This window comes from Mustela nigripes, chromosome 2 (assembly GCF_022355385.1).
Source record: "Mustela nigripes isolate SB6536 chromosome 2, MUSNIG.SB6536, whole genome shotgun sequence".
NCBI classification, from domain to species: domain Eukaryota; kingdom Metazoa; phylum Chordata; class Mammalia; order Carnivora; family Mustelidae; genus Mustela; species Mustela nigripes.
The window spans coordinates 27,842,585-27,857,240 of NC_081558.1; the positions used below are offsets into that span (position 1 = coordinate 27,842,585).

The 14,656-nt window shown below is 41.5% G+C and overlaps 1 protein-coding gene and 1 long non-coding RNA gene across 17 annotated transcripts in view; one reads left to right on the top strand and one right to left on the bottom strand.

Annotated features, from left to right (window-relative positions):
• LOC132011463 (uncharacterized) overlaps positions 1-14,656 on the top strand; it is a 169,558-nt gene that overhangs the window by 102,892 nt on the left and 52,010 nt on the right. The gene's annotated exons all lie outside the window — the stretch shown is intronic.
• Positions 13,636-14,656, bottom strand: part of FHIT (fragile histidine triad diadenosine triphosphatase) — a 1,435,937-nt gene continuing 1,434,916 nt past the window's right edge. For all 15 annotated transcript variants that reach the window (XM_059390064.1, XM_059390066.1, XM_059390068.1 and 12 more), the window contains one exon: positions 13,636-13,943. The gene's annotated coding sequence lies outside the window, so the exon portion shown is untranslated. The remainder of the gene's footprint in view (positions 13,944-14,656) is intronic.

Below are 14,656 nucleotides of genomic sequence, written 5' to 3' on the forward strand. Positions count from 1 at the left end.
AATAGCCATTTCTGCAGATTCCTGTTAGCCTAGAAAGGATTTCATTCAATGAGGAGTCCATGAGTGGGACCTCTGGTGATACTCCTCAAAATAGATCTGGATAGTCACACATGGCCTGCCCTTTGGATAAGCCCATGCACAGATTTTAGAACTACCTTTACCATAAAGATCACATCTTTTTATACCTTCATATGTTCCCTCTGTCATCCTCTAGGCTTGGTATGACCATTGCATTAGGGATTCTTGAGGTTTTCTTAGCAAATGAAGAATGGTGATAGGATGTCTCTACCCAGGAGCTTGTCCACCTTATGAATAAATCACTTAGTTTGGGTATGCTAGTATAGCTTTTCAGTCCTGGGGAAAAGACATGGGAATACTTACTATTCTAAAAACTTTTTTTTTTAAGTTTAGTTGAGCATTTACTCTGTCCTTTAAGTCCCATGCTTCAAACTGGTGCCCTACTTACTGTACAGAGGCAACTGTGGTAAAGTGGATGAGAATGATGTACTGCTATTAGTTCTTTATTCATTCATCCTATGACAATATGCTTATTCAGGATTTACTATGTGTCTCTTTGCTAACTGCTATGCATATAGAATCAATAAGACAGTCCATTCCTTGCCCTCATGAAACGTCCTTCCTTTCTAGTGATGGAGACAGAGTAAACATATATGATGCTCTCTGGATGTGATAAGAAGGAATAAAATAAGTAAAAGGGTAACAATGTCAGCACTGTGGAGGAGCCTCACTAGACTGTGTGCACAGAAGCTCTCTTGGGGGAGGCAGTATTTAAACTGAGACTTGAACCTTGAGAGAAAATCACCTAAGACTGGAATCAGGAAAAGAACATTCCAAACAGAGGAAGATAGCAAATGAAAAGGCACTGTGGCAAGGGAGAATGTGGTTTATTTGAGATGATAAAAAAAGGAAAAATCTGTCAAAAAAAAAAAAAAAAAGAGAGAGAGAGAGAGAGAGAGAGAGAAAGAAAAAAGAAAATCTGTCTAATAAAAGGGGGAGCCTGGCTAGGAAAGAGGAACACAAGTGTCAGAGAGGTGGGCACAGGCAAGATCCTAGAGAAGCTTGTATTCTGGAGACTGGAATTTGGGTTTTATTCTGTGTCTAGTAGGAACCATTAAAATGTCTTAAGTGGGAAATGACTTATACCTTTCAGTGAAATTTGATTCATGTGGAGGATAAATTAGAACATGAAAGCCAGGAGAAGGGGCTGGGAGACTATCCCCAAAGTCAGACCAGCGGTGATGGTGGTTTGGCCAAGGCAATGGTGTAGGAGGAAAACCAGAAACAAGTAGAGTGATAGAGGGGCAGACTATGAGTCCAGAGAGGCACTAAGCAAGGTGATGGCTTTGGTGTAGGAGAGATCCCCAAATGTTAACTTAGTGGATGGCATGAAATCAGTGCTCAATGAACTTTTGATCTAAAATGAGTCACATTTGGAGATTTAAGCTCAATTTCGATCTTTGTTTCTAATGGATCTTTAGGCTCTAGGGGAAGGGGAATTAATTTTCCCACTATTCTTCTAGGTTCTTGACTGAGACCTCCCTCACCCATAATAAAAAGACAGAGTAACATGAGAAAAACAAATTTAGTTATGTATGTACCTATGGTAGCCCCACAGAGATAGGAGACTCAAAGACAGTCAGACAATGAGGCTTATATACATACCATCCTGAACTATGGAAAATGATAGGAGTCTGAGGCTTTAAACGGGTGAAGGCAATTCACAGGAAGGTGAATGCATATTAAGTCTCTCAGGGGAAGACATTCTCTCTGGAAATGACTCTCTTCTTAGCATTGGCCGCCTATCTAAAATTCGTAGGCATTTAAGAGGGAGGTAAAAAATTTTGCCTGCTTTGCTGGGTCCTGATTGCTTTTGGCTTCACATGCCAAAGTGGCCTATTTTGAGGTGGCACATTCTGCTACCCTTCAGGGCAAATCCTTTACCCTCTCTAGATGAGGGTTGGAGGGGATGGCAGATCTGCAAGTCCTTTGTAAATGACCAACCACCCTGACACAGGGGTTATGATGAAGATGGACATTTCTGGAGACATCAGTGCTCATATTGATTTTACTAAGGTCTCTTGGTGTTCACTGACCAGGGCTTGAGTGCAGGTGGCCAGGAGAACTCAGCATTTTATTTTCACCTCTACCCTGACTTTGAGCTTAACTCCCTGTGAGCCTTCCTATGCCAGGAAAGCAGAGAACTCTCCTTGCCCTTCCATTATTGACTTTGGATGAGTTTGTCCAGACCTTGTCAATTCAGATGCTCATTTGGCTGATGGACAATAGGTTAGTGGGAACCAGGCTGCTACCACAGACCCATCTCACGAAAATCAAAGAGCAGCTGGGGGCTCTTGGGGGCTTATTCATCATGGAAATCATTTGAGTATGTGGCTAATTATATGCTTTATTATGGATGCTAATTTGTGCTGGAAGCTGGTACCATGCATGTTAGCATTTAGTTCTAGTTAATGAAGTTGAGTTAAGCATTCAATATATCACAGAGCTCACAATTTCTCCTCTTGGCTAGAACAACTTGGTGTACAAAACTAACAGGTGATGGTGTTGGGGAAGAGAATGCACTCATAGAGTGAGTTTATTCTCTGTAACTCGGGGCTATCTCCAATGCTGTATTGTGCCTGCGTGGTATTAATGTGAGATAATTTTCAGTGGGATAAAACCCTGGGCTTTGCTAAGAGAAGTATCACTGTGATTACTTATTAGCATAATCACAAAGAGCCCCTGTGTGGGTTCCAATGAGGCCAGCTGGAACCCTGTGGTTTCTTTTAAGACAGTCTTAATGTTTTAAGAAGAAGAAATGGAAGCTAGCATAAAAGTGCATTCAGCATATCCCACTCATCTCAGACCTAAGTTTAAGCATCACTGATAACTTTAAAATATGGAAGATAAACAAACTTACTTTGACCTTTGCAAGGAAGAAAATTATCTATTTGCTTTGTTCCTGTTGGTGTTAAGAGGAGTTATGCTTGTGAATCACTGATATATCAATGAGATAATAGACTCCTGGGTGAGCCATTTAATTTTTCTTTTACTGCCATCTTTCATGTCAGGCTGAAAGGAGGAAAACAAAAACAATGTCCTCTATGAAGAACAAGTTTGGTTGACGTTGATTCTTAGGCATTCTTCCTCAGAGTCCAACTCCAGAAACCAGGCCCTCTGAAGGATCTGAGAAGGGGCTGGGGCTGCCGTTGTGAGGCTGGTTACTAGAGCCTCAAGTCTTCCAGAGAGACTGGCTTGAGGGCTTGCTGGAGTCCTCACTGTCCATCCCACAACCAAGTTTTCAGTCATGTCCTTTGTCATTTCATGGGAATTAGTACATTCTGCCACTGCACTGGGGTATTCTACAATCTTGTTGGGCAGGTAGCTGGCTATGTTTCCTTGAGTACTTACTAAGCACCGAACACCATGCTAGGAGCTTGAAATGTAATACTTCACTCCATCTTCAATGCTGCTTCACTAAGGACACTGCCCCTTAAATGCCCAGATCTCAAATGAGAAAAATAGAGAACACAGAGAACAAGAGGAAATGATTCTTGAGTCAGAATGGTTGCCATGTTCAATGTCACAAACCAAGGGTTGACAAACACTTTCCTATAAGGGCACAGAGTTTGTATTTTTGGCTCTGTTGGCTATGAGTTTTTAGTTATAACTTACCTCTGGTGTAGAGAGAATGAACCATAGATAATATGTATGGGTGTGGCCATGTTCTACTAAAATTTTTTTGTAAAAAATTACAAAATTATTTTGTAAATTTTTTTGCACAGACTCAGCCTGTGCCTCATAGTTTGCTGACCCCTATTCCTAAATGCTTGCTCCTTTTTATTCTTCCAGGATCTTTGGTGATGATCTTGATATTTGGAGTCCCATAGAGCCTGGCTCAACATTCAGTCTCTGCCACTTACTCACTATGTTATGTTGGAGTAATCACTTAATGTTGATTAAGTGAGAAATCACTTAATGAGTTTGGTTTTCCTCCTCTGTTAAATGGGCTGAAGGACAACCTAAGAGGGTAATTGAGAAAATCAAATGAGAGAATGAGTATGAAGCATGGAGCACAGAGCATGGCACTGGGAGAGCCAATGGACTGATGGCCCTACCACTTTGGAAGATGCTCTGCTGACCCTGATCCTGACTCCAGGGAGAGTCAGTCTAGGTCTTTCTGCAGTCTTGGAGCCTCCCCAGAGCAGGCAGGGAATGTTCAGGGGCCAGAGACCAGCTTTCAATCCTGCTTCTGTCTCCAAAATAACAATTTGGCATCAGGGAACAAAAGTCAGCTTACAACGGGAATTCAGGCCCCTAAGATCCCAGGGAACATGGGGTCTAATATTAAAGCACAAAGGAGGAAAGCAAGACATTTTTAAAAAGCTTTTTAGAAATGGTAAGAGACACAAAGAGCCCCTCACTGTTTTACACTTGTAAAGAGACCCCTGCAGGATTCCCAGTTCTAATCTGCAGTAAAAAGCTACAGGGCTACAATAAGGCATCTGGTTCCATTGACTTGCTTCCTTTTTTCTCCATAGCCTCTGGCATGAAAACTCAAACCAGTGAGACACTTTAGAATTGGCTTCAGCCGTGTTTCCTGTCAATCAGCTGCTGATCCTGGAAACACAAACATGGTGACATGACACAATTTCTGTTTTCATATCTGTTTTTCTGATATGATCATCTTAGAGGAGATACAGTCGTCAGCTATTTACTTACAGCTCCCTGGGGCGTAGAACCCTGGGGGCAATTAAACCACAGAATTAGATTGAAATAATGGTGATGGTGGTGATGAGAACCCAAAGGGCCAGACAGGCTAGGTCCTGGCTCAGCCTCACACAGGCAGGGTGAATGGGTTTCAGAACTTTCATTTAACAATAGTATTATGCACATTATCTATTTTCTTTTTCAGGACAAGCAAAAAAAATAATTCATTCTTTTCTCTCCTATCACTTGCTTAGTAGCTTAAATCCCAAAAGTCATTTATTAGCTCACAAAACTAAAAGTCTAGGGGGTCTTTTGGTTTCAGGTATAGCTGGATCCAGGAAGCTCAAACATGTCATGAGAATTTAGACAGCACACACACATGTCGTTCATCTTTCCTTCCTGCCCCCTTCTTTCTCTCCCTGTATCTCTAACTCATTTATTCATGAAATAGATGGAAAAAATTAGAAGGCCCCAATGGCAATAGCATCTCTGAGGTACAGAATCAGGTCAGGGTGGTCAAAGAAGTTTTGCTGCAGGAGGAAGTCTCTGAGTTTGGGATTTAATCTGTACTTACTGAAAACCTGCAGAAGAATCTCCTGGACTTTTTTTGCTGTGATATAGTTTGCTGGGCCCCATCCCAGACCAACTGCAAGAGATTCCCAGGGAAAGGCTCTAGGCTGCTTTTCTTTGGCAAGTTCCTTCTAAATCTTGTGGACATTCTAGTTGAGAAAAATTTTAGGGCTAACAGCTTCTTGTTCTGCACAATTAAGTAATAAATTGTAATTCAAGTTTGTATACTGAAGCTAGACCAGGAAATACAAAATACATAGGGTAGATATTTTATAGAGTTTCCAGAACACTTACTCAGGAAGGCTGTTGGATCCCCCTACTCTCCAGGCTTCCTGGAGACAGCCTCCCTGGAATGCTAAAAGAAGACAGTATTCTCTTTTTCATTCAGCAGTGCAGGAAGCATGGAAATCTTATGAAGATCTCATCTCTAGCTAGTCTTAGCTCTATCTAGATGACTTGCCTAGAAAAAAAAAGCCTCATAGATATTAAATCCCCAGGACATGTTCATGAGTTCCTTTCATCTATCACTGTAATCTTGGAAGAGGAAAGTACAGTGTCTCTAACTCATGTGCTCCTAGATCTTCTTGCTATACCAGATCTAGTGTGGGTTCTGCAGTCTGCAGAGAGATGGCTGCATTCAACATCTGGCTGTGCCCCATACAGGCTGAGTGACCTTGAACAACTCTGAGCCTGTTAATGAACATCTCTAAGCCTCAGTTTTCTCCTAAGCAACACCTATCTCACAAGATGGTGAGAATTAAGAGTGAGAACTATATGGGAGGCATTTAACATAAGATCTGGCAAGTAATATGTGCTCATTTAATCTCAGCTACTCTGACTTGACCTTCATCTGTGATATACAGGATATACTTCATCTGTGATATACAGGAAGGATAAGTAAGATTTTAATATGAGAAAACTATCCAGGCCCTATATCTTCTGCAAACTGGCGTTGGTTCAATAGAGCCTTGGTTTCTATTAGTTTCTCTGTTGGCCTTGATTATGTAAAATTAATTGTATATAGTTATAAGGAAATGATAATGAACATTTCCATCAGGGAATCAACAGAGCTTAGTAGTTAAGACCAAGAGTTTTGGTGTAAAACAAACATGGATGTGAGCCTGGTCCTGTCACTTAACTAACTCTGTATTCTCAGGCAAGTTATTTAACTTCTCCGGCCTCATTTCCTAGTCTGTAAAATGGGAAGAATAATAGGATTCACGCTCCTGGGTTGTTGCGGAGATTAACTGGTAGAAGTAAAGCACCATATTTTCTCCATGGAAAGTGGTCTCTACCACCCCCACCACCATCATTTACAAAGACCCTTGTTAAGTGGGGTGTTTCTATGCTTCATATACTTTATGGAAAGACAGTTTTGTTGGGTTTGCTTTTTCTTACAAAAAATGGCTATACAATACAATGGCTTATTACCATCAGCTCTACTTACATTAGCAAAAAGGGGCTCTACCAGACAGAGGAAAGAAGCTCGGGTTGGAAGAATGGGTAGAGGAGAACGCAGTGAATTTCTCAGATTACTTAAGACTGTGAATGTTCCAGGATCCTTGGGGTTGGGGTTGTGGGGTGCATTGCCAAATTCTTTTTGTTGGAATTACTTCTCCTTTCTTCCCCTTCCCTTTTCTCTATTTTTTTTAAGATGGCTATAGTTATGGAGTTCTAGATTTTCCACCTTGAAATTGGGCCATCCCTTTCCTTCTATGGCAAATGTTGGTAAAACACAAAAGTGCCATTTGTTTCTTCCTGCCTATTCATTCTTGCTGCAGAATAATGGAAGAATGGAGGAAGGCACTATCAAAGGCATTTCTGTTCAAAAGGAAAACTCCTCAATGATCACTATTACCGCTGCAAGTTCCGTCTGCTGCTTTCACAGTGTAATCATTTTCCTCTCCTTGATTTTTGCCTGTTTCCCTGAGGCACCTGAACCTGAGATAGTTTTTCCCCCTTTCAAGATGTGCCTGTTGATTAGAAAGCATTAGGGGAGGCTCAGTGTGGCTCTAGGGCAACAGCCAGGGCACTCTCCAGGGCACCCACAGAGCTGGGTCTGCATTGCCACCAGTGGGAAGCATAGCACTGCTGGGGCAGGGGTGGAGTTTTGGAGGCCCGTGGACAAAATAGCCAAAAAACCCATTAAATCGTAAGGTGAGAAGTTGTTCCCTTCCCACTTCTCTTTCAGTCCTCAAGGAGCAGGACTCTGTCTGGTGCTAGTGTATTTTAACACCTCTCTACCGCTTGCTAATGCCCCTTTATAATAAAGTGAGAAGGCAGGCCTCAGAGGCAGGACTTTCAGCAGCTCACAGGACCTACTAGAATTTAATAGCCTTGTATTCATCCTTATGGTTAGCGTCTGTGTATGGCAAGGGATAGTGCTTTTCCATTTACTGCAGTAATTTTACGTTTTCTTGAACAAACGTAAGTAAAAAGAGAGTTAAGTAAAATGAGATATGTTAATAACACCGGCATGTCATCATGACAAACATATTGAAGGCTGGGAAGGTTGCCAAGAGCTAAAGTTTGGGGGAAATTGTGCTGGGAGCAGTGACATACTTTCCCTCTTGAGGGTTTACTTCCAAGGTGGAGCCACCTTCTCATAGAGTCAGATGGTCCCATCTATCAGTCTGTGAGGGGCTGTCTGAACACAAAAGGACAAGCTCTCCAAAGGAATAAAGAGACAGAGCCAGGGGATATTTTAGCTCTAGTCTTTGGTTGTGAGTGAAAGACTTCCCCTGGGCTCCATCCCCAGAAGAGTCAGGGCAGCAAAGAGAGGGGACTTCAGAGTCTGGTGTCCTGGGGTTTATATCTCAGTCAGCAGTGTATCATTAGAGATTCTGGATTCCACTGGGGTTCAACGCTGAGCTCGGACACTTACTAACTGGGTAACCATGGGCAAGGCACACATCCTTGTGCTGCAATTTTCCTATCTGTAAAATGGGATAATAAGAATAGACTTACTCGTAGGGTGTTAAGCAGATTGATTGGAATAACAATATAGAGTACCTAGAAAAAAATGCCTGAAACATTATCTCGTGGTAAATGCCCAATAAATGTAAGGTGCTATTATTATTGTCATCATCATTGCCACCCCCTTGGGTAACATCCTCTTGGAGCCTCATTTCCCTTGTTGGTAAAATCAGACTGGTACCATCTGCCTCAAAAGGTACATAGCTGTTGCATAATCAATGCAGGCTTCCTACCATTCTCTTTTCCTGGAAATATAAGATAGGTAAGGTAATGCAAACTTCTAAAGCTATAGGTATATGGCTTTCATACCTTACTTAATTTTGACTGGGAGCACAACCACAATGAGGTTTTTGAGGGAAATGCCTGTCTATACACCAAGTCATTGGCAATGCTTGATAGCCATGGTTGTGAGAAGCAGATATGAATGTCAGACATTCAAAATGATACCTCTGCCTTCTGGTGGAGTTGTTTGCCGACCAGGGCCAAAGAAAGTCACTCCATTTGTAAGAGTCCTTTTGAACAACCATATTCCACCGATAGCACGCATGAGCTCCTTTTCTCCTACTATAGAAACATTGATGTCTTCAGCAGCTAAGTCCAATTTTCAACCCATGTTGCTTCTCGTGGCTGAAGTTAGCACCATCTTATTAAGTTGGTAGTGAGCTATAGCTGCCCCACTTTCCCTCTGTTCCTCTATCGATCTAAACTAATCACTTAATTAGCCCAGACAAGAAGTCTTCTGTGGTGTTAAATAACTCCAGAAACCTACCGGAGATGCTTGAGTGGACCGATTGGATTTAACTTGCAGTTCATTACCTCTCGACTAAGATATGTTAAATTCAGGGCCTGGAAAGCGAGCTGGATTCTGTACTGGAAACAAATTCTGTTTACTTACAGTACCAAAAAAAAAAAAAAAAAAAAAAAAATCATCCCTTCAAGCCAGTGGTTTTCAAAGTGTGGACCCTGCCACACCCGTGTCAGGATCACCCGGGAACATATCAGGGCCCACTCCAGAGCTACAGAATCAGAAACTCTGGAGGTAGGGCCTTACAATAAGTTTTAACAAGCCCTGCCAGTGATATTTATAAAGAACTCTTGCTTGAGGCTGTCTCTCAGAGTCAAGGACTTATTTATTTGGGCCTATTTTTTTTTTTAGCAAGGAAAGCTGAGCAACCTGGATGGGAAGACTGCTTACTAAAGTATGACATTGAACCAGCAGCCTGGAGCTCATTGGGAATCTGAAAGTATTAGTTCAGATTCTTCCTTAGGAATGGCACAAGATAGAGAGGTAGGCACCCTGGCCAGGGTGACTAGGCAGAATGCTCAGAGAGTGACCAAAGTGCTGCTTTATTACAGAAATATGAGAGAACAGTGGGACATTTTCAGGGTGACATAAAGAGCACAAGAAAGCTTCACTTGCTTTTAGAAGTCTTCCCTAGAATGGACACACAGAAGGTACTTAATAAATGCTCCTAGACAAAGATTGAACCTTAGTATATTGTTTTTCCCCAGATAATTTTGATCTGGAATATATAGGTGTGTGTGGGTTTTGTTTTGTTTTTTTGTTTTTTGTTTTTTGCCTTTGTTTGTGGGGAAAACCAGGAGTTAGCCATAGCGCATCAACTGTTCCCTCTTACACTGTATTCTGAGAAAAAGCTTGGCTTAGAGGAAAGAGCTCCAGGCTTTAGGTCGCATATATGTGTTCTTACTAGTGCATGACCTTAAGCAACTCACAAACTCTGAACTGCTGGTTCCTCATCTACGGAAAGAGAATAATAGTTATTTCTGGATGTTTTTGCTCAGCGCTGTAGCAGGGGCACCCAATATATGCAATACTTGGCATATAGTAGTTGTTGGATAAATATCTGTTTAAAAGAAAGGAAGGAACGAAAGAAGGAAAATGGGTTAAGGTTTCTTGTTGTTGTTGTTTTTGAGGCTTATATGAAATAGTGTTTTGAAAATGCCTGGCATAATGCTTGGTACAGAGAGACCCTGCAAATAGTATCCCATGATGAGGTGGTGGAGAAGAAGAAGAAGAGGATGGAATTCAGAAAACCATCTTCTAGGTACCTAGAATTGGACCTGTATTCTTGCTGAAACTAGATCTGCTCTTCCCATTCCTCTTCCCTCTGCAATCCCTGGTTACTCCCCTTCCCAGCGACACCTCAGGAGCCATCTCAGTTTTGGCTGCTAAAACTATAGCCTTCAATTTGATGTACGGTAGAGATGGTCAAGATGTTTGCAGGACCGAAATGCACTACAGATATGTGGCCATGTTTGAGAGTTTTTAGTGGTGGTTATTCCAAGTGGGACTGATGGGTTTTCAATCCCGGTAACTAAGTAATTACATGTTAATGATTTTACATTGTTCTATATCCAGGATAAGTGATCATTAATCTTTTGGTTAACACATTTGCATCAGAGTCAGAGGAAGCATTTTTGGTAATACTCTTCCTATATGTTTTTAAGTTATAGAAATGTCATGAGTTGCTTTCATTTACATGATTAAAGGGATGCTCTCACCTTGAGAATGCCCAAATATTCCCTGCCTTCCCTTAACTATCCCTTTCCCTTTCCCTTTGAACATCAATACAAAGGACGAACCTACCAACTTGATAGTTCAGGAGAGAAATTGGAAATGATATTTATTAAATTTGCTGAGAGCCCTTCATTATTGATTATTCTCCAAAAGGGACAGGCTTTTGGGAATAAGACCTGAGTTGATCCCCAATCCACCCATTATCAACTTTGTAAACTTGATCAAGTTCCCTAACTTTTCTGAACCTAAATCTCCATATATTTATTTTTAGGGATCTTGTATGGATTAAACAAAATAATATTTGCAAATGTATCTACAATAAAAACACAACAAAATTTCATTTCCTTCTTTGACCAGCCTGTTGTTCAGTTATACTCCATAGCTATAGCTCCTGAAAGAAGTAGGTACATCCCCAGACTTAGTCTCAAGCTTCGATACAGAGAGGGCTGGATGGGAGAGGTTTCTGTTTCATGAGACACACAGCTCCTTCATACCATCTGAAAGAATTGATGGGGTTTGAGAAGAATTGTTGTATAACTTTGGGTCAGCTGTGGTAGAGATAATCATGGGAAAAGTTTCTTTCCAGTTCTTTGCCAAAAATAGAGTATCCTTCTCTTTTGCCATTTGGAATTTGATTATAGATAGAAAATAAAGATAAGGAATGGGCCTGGAGTTTGAAAAGGGAGCACATACAGATACATAGGGGACATCTTCCTTCAGAATGCTGTCAATACAGAGACTGGTTGCTGTGCTCTTGTCTGATAAGCATGATGGAATGGATGCCCGTATACATATAGTTATCTATTGTTTATCGTAACATTAGGAACTGCCCAGCTCTTGGGCAAACCCGAAACCACCTAGTGGGTATTGTGTCCAAGAAGAAATGAGAAAGAAAAAGACTTCTAGGGATACTGTCTTTTCTTCTGATTTTTCTCTATACAGACCAGACCCACTTTAGCAAATGGAGTAATAGTTACTTTTCCCATATTGGTATCAGTAGGATTTGTTAGTTCTAGAAACATCTCTTAAAAGGCACTATAAACAGTACTTATTGGGTTATCAGGCCTCCCATCAGGCCTGGGTTCACGGGGCTGGCATGGAAGTAGAGCTTCAGGCCTGGCCTTCTGTACCCCCAGCCTCCACAACCTCCACAGTCTCCAAACCATGGCAGAGTTATAGGAAGATGTTAAGCTGAGGAAACGCATGGGAGGAAGGGCAGAAATGAGGCTCCTCTAGAATTTCAGTTGGACAGACAAAATGGAAACCGCAGCTGCTGGTCGGTTTGCAGTATCACACAACTGTTTCATCAGAGACTATTCCTTCACTTCTTGGAAAGCCATTGAGTAACATGTGGAATTAGCCCCCATGGCATTGGCTGGGTCTTCTGGTGACATCTGCTATTAAAATGGAGATGGAATTGGTGTCTGACCTTCTGGGGATAAGAAAAATCAGTACTTTAACCACAAATCAGCCACCCTTGAGCTGGGGGAAATCACCAGTACTTGCCATCTTCCCTCACTGGTGTTTTTTCTCCTGAACACATCCTACTCATATTGCGGTGCTTTTTCCTTTTAGCTAAGAAAGAAGCCTCTCAAACAGTTCTTGGGAATAAGAGGCTTTGGGGTCTCAAGAAGGCATTTGCCAAACTATTGTCAACCAATAGGACTTTAGCAAAGACATAGAAGAAGATTTGAAAGAAGAGGTGATTGCCATACTCAGTTTATTGGCTTATACTAGATCAGAAATTGTCAAACATCAAATGTCCTAGAGAGTGGTTTGGATGGTGCCCTCCTCCCCCAAGATACATCCAAGTCAAATCCCGGGAACATCTAAATGTTTTCTAATTTGGAAAAGGGCCTTTGTAGATGTAATTAAGTCAAGGACATTAAGACCATGAGAACATCATTCTGGATTATTTGGGTGTGCCCTTAATCCAGTGACAAGTCTCTTTTGAAGAGATACATAGAGGAGACACACAGAAGAGGGGGAAGGTGAAGACAGAGGCAGAGAGTGGGATTTTGTCAAGAAAATCCAAGGTTTTCTTGACAACCACAAGCAGCTAGGAGAGATTTCCTCCAGAACCTCTGGAGGGAGCAGGGCCTCCCTGGACTTTGGACTTCTGACCTCCAAAACTGTGAGGGGACACATTTCTCTCATTTGGCACCACCCAGTTTGCAGTAATTTGTTGCAGCACTCACAGGAAACTAATATGCCTTACGTCGATGATGGTGTTGAGGTCAGGGAATAGCCCATAAGGCAACAGAGATTCTTAGGGAGGGTTTTTGTGGTTCTTTATCACAGTGCCATTGATATGTTTTATTTTTCTCTATAAACTCAACTCCCCCCTTTTATTAATATACCAGAGAAGAAAAAGAACCTACTTTTGTCATCCTTCCTTATAGAAATTGACTATTCCAGAAAAAAAATTTTTTTTGACTATTCCCAGCAAGGGGCATGCTTCCTCAACCAACATCAAGAGCTTCTCCATTCCCTTTAGTTACATTCCTACCACTCAAATGGCCCAGTCCGAGGTGTCTGATCACTTCATTACCTGATTATTAGTTTCTTGAAGCCCATTTTTGCCATCTTAAGCTCTTTCAGCTCTGCCTCTCTGCACCCAAGGCAGGAGAATACAGCCGAGGAAAAACTATGCATTTCTTGTTCTGTTTTGTTTGCTACCAAAAATGGAAACTAAATTTTATCTCAGCTTTAACAAACCGTTGGTTATAGGAAGCACGGTAGTTCTGAAAGATTGACTTCCTCAGTTGTGTCTTTCAGAGGCCCCCAAATATCAATTTTTAAGTTACCCAACACACCAGATAAATATTTTAACTACCGTTTTATTTCCATCCAGGCCAAGGGACAATTTAGAAAAGGTTCTATTCTAAGTACATAGCCCAGGAAGTGTGGAAGGGCTGTCGATGCTGTTATTATTGAAGTTAGCCTGTCAGTCATCGTGATTGAAACGTAACCCCGATGGCTTCCACAAGTGTAATAAAATGCTTCGCAAAAGGTTGCAGAATTGTAGGATGTAATAAAGTCTGCTTAGCTTCATTTCCAATGCCGCAGAGTTCTAGAGAATGAGGCCCATTTCCTTATGCCTTGGGATTTGTTCAAGTTACTTTCATGCCTGGAAATGACAGAACGTAAAAACAGACATTTAGTTAGAACCAATAGCATTTTTTGAGTTATGGCCATAAACAAAATGTTAAGTTTGCTTACTGCTAATCTATCGGATTGCCACTAACAATTTCCAAGAAGCCATAAAGATGTGGGCAGAACGTATGAAATAGGTGGGTTCCAACCCTGCTGGTGTCTGTACTCCCCGGATCCCTACATTTTCTGTGGCTTCTGTCCACACCCCACATCCCAGAGGTCAGTTGTGTGGTGTCTGAAGGATCTATTTTATGGACACGAGCCTTACATACAAATGAAGCCAATTCAGACCTTTATTAATTAGGTAAGAATGGATTCTCAAACATAGAAGTTACCAGAATTACCGGGTAAGCTTGTTAAAAACACAGATTTCTCAAGCTTGTTCCCCACATTCTGACTCAGCAGATCTGGAGAGAGGCCTGAGACTGTGCTTTTAACGAGCTCTCCAGAAGATTCTGAGATTTGGGGAATTATTGAGCTATTGTGTAGCAGGCAGAATTCACTTTGCTTCAAGTCTAAGTTACCGTAAGGATTGGGCTAGAATTAAAACAAATAATTTCTACTCATAAAATAAGAAAGGGGGAAGTTAATCGTGGAAAGATAAGAAAGGCCCTAGATCATAGGAATGCCTTTCATATCTCTGGCATTCTCCCTCTACCCCGGAGGAGAACCTGTTGGATCCTTGGT